Consider the following 2763-nt stretch of genomic DNA (forward strand, 5'->3'; position numbering starts at 1 on the left):
TTGAAAAAGAGTCAGAAGAAGTGGTTCGATCCTCTTATTTTGATTTCTCGAACGGAGAGATCTATGAATTGGGATCCTAATGTATATAGATACAAATGGTCCAATGGGAGCAAGAATTTCCAGGAACATTTGGACTATTTCATTTCTGAGCAGAATAGCCGTTTTCAAGTAGTGTTCGATCGATTACATATTAATCAATATTCGATTGATTGGTCTGAGGTTATCGACAAAAAAGATTTGTCTAAGTCACTTTGTTTATTTTTGTCCAAGTTACTTCTTTTTTTGCCCAAGTTTCTTCTCTTTTTGTCTAACTCACTTCCTTCTTTTTTATTTGTGAGTTTTGGGGGTATCCCCATTCATAGGTCCGAGATCCACATCTATGAATTGAAAGGTCCGAATGATCCACTCTGTAATCAGTTATTAGAATCAATAGGTCTTCAAATCTTTCATTTGAAAAAAAGGAAACCCTTATTATTGGATGACCAAGATACTTCCCAAAAATCGAAATTCTTGATCAATGGAGGAACAATATCACCATTTTTGTTCAATAAGATACCAAAGTGGATGATTGACTCATTCCATACTAGAAAGAATCGCAGGAAATCTTTTGATAACACAGATTCCTATTTCTCAATGATATCCCACGATCCAGACAATTGGCTGAATCCCGTGAAACCATTTCATAGAAGTTCATTGATATACTATTTTTATAAAGCAAATCGACTTCGATTCTTGAATAATCAATATCACTTCTGCTTCTATTGTAACAAAAGATTCCCTTTTTATGTGGAAAAGGCCCGTATCAATAATTATGATTTTACGTATGGACAATTCCTCAAAATCTTGTTCATTCGCAACAAAATCTTTTCTTTTTGCGATGGTCAAAAAAAACATGCTTTTTTGAAGAGAGATACTATTTCACCAATCGAGTTACAGGTATCTAACATATTGATACCTAACGATTTTCCGCAAAGTGGCGACGAAGGGTATAACTTCTACAAATCTTTCCATTTTCCAATTCGATACGATCCATTCGTTCGTGGAGCTATTTACTCGATCGCAGACATTTCTGGAACACCTCTAACAGAGGGACAAATAGTCCATTTTGAAAAAACTTATTGTCAACCTCTTTCAGATATGAATATACCTGATTCAGAAGGGAAGAACTTGTATCAGTATCTCAATTTCAATTCAAACATGGGTTGGATTCACACTCCATGTTCTGAGAAATATTTACCATCCGAAAAAAGGAAAAAACGGAGTTCTTGTCTACAAAAATGCCTTGAGAAAGGTCAGATGTATAGAACCTTTCAACAAGATAGTGTTTTTTCAACTCTCTCAAAATGGAATCTATTCCAAACATATATACCATGGTTCCTTACCTCGACGGGGTACAAATATCTAAATTTCATATTTTTAGATACTTTTTCAGACCTATTGCCGATACTAAGTAGCAGCCAAAAATTTGTATCCATTTTTCATGATATTATGCATGGGTCAGATATATTATGGCGAATTCGTCAGATTCCATTGTGTCTTCCACAATGGAATCTGATAAGTGAGATTCCGGGTAATTGTTTCCATAATCTTCTTCTGTCCGAAGAAATGACTCATCGAAATAATGAGTTACTATTGATATCGACACATCTGAGATCGCTAAATGTTCAGGAGTTCTTCTATTCAATCCTTTTCCTTCTCCTTGTTGCTGGATATCTCGTTCGTACACATCTTCTCTTTGTTTCTCGAGTCTATAGTGAGTTACAGACAGAGTTCGAAAAGGTAAAATCTTTGATGATTCCATCATACATGATTGAGTTGCGAAAACTTCTGGATAGGTATCCTACATCTGAACTGAATTCTTTCTGGTTAAAGAATATCTTTCTAGTTGCTCTGGAACAATTAGGAGATTCTCTAGAAGAAATACGGAGTTTTGCTTTTGGTAGCAACATGCTATGGGGTGGTGGTCCCGCTTATGGGGTCAAATCCATACGTTCTAAGAATAAATATTGGAATCTCATCGATCTCATAAGTATTATACCAAATCCCATCAATCGAATCGCTTTTTCGAGAAATACGAGACATCTAAGTCATCCAAGTAAAGCAATCTATTCCTTGATAAGAAAAATAAAAAACGTGAATGGTGATTGGATTGATGATCAAATAGAATCCTGGGTCTCGAACACTGATTCGATTGATGATAAAGAAAAAGAATTCTTGGTTCAGTTTTCTACCTTAACAACAGAAAAAAGGATTGATCAAATTCTATTGAGTCTTACTCATAGTGATCTTTTATCAAAGAATAACTCTGGTTATCAAATAAGTGAACAACCGGGAGCAATTTACTTACGATACTTAGTTGACATTCAAAAAAAGTATCTAATGATTTATGAATTCAATACATCCTGTTTAGTAGAAAGACGTATATTCCTTGCTAATTATCAGACAATTACTTATTCACACACCTTGTGGGGGGCTAATAGTTTGCATTTCCCATCTCATGGAAAACCCTTTTCGCTCCGCTTAGCCCTACCTCCCCCTAGTAGGGGTATTTTAGTGATAGGTTCTATAGGAACTGGACGATCCTATTTGGTCAAATACCTAGCGACAAACTCCTATGTTCCTTTCATTACAGTATTTCTGAACAAGTTCCTGGATAACAAGCCTAAGGGTTTTCTTATTGATAATAGTGACTATATTGATGATAGTGACGATATTGATGATAGTGACGATATTGATGATAGTGACGATAGTGACGATATCGAC

This window comes from Vigna unguiculata, unplaced genomic scaffold (genome assembly GCF_037176805.1).
Source record: "Vigna unguiculata cultivar grain cowpea cultivar isolate G323 ecotype 2 unplaced genomic scaffold, ASM3717680v1 ptg000370l, whole genome shotgun sequence".
NCBI classification, from domain to species: domain Eukaryota; kingdom Viridiplantae; phylum Streptophyta; class Magnoliopsida; order Fabales; family Fabaceae; genus Vigna; species Vigna unguiculata.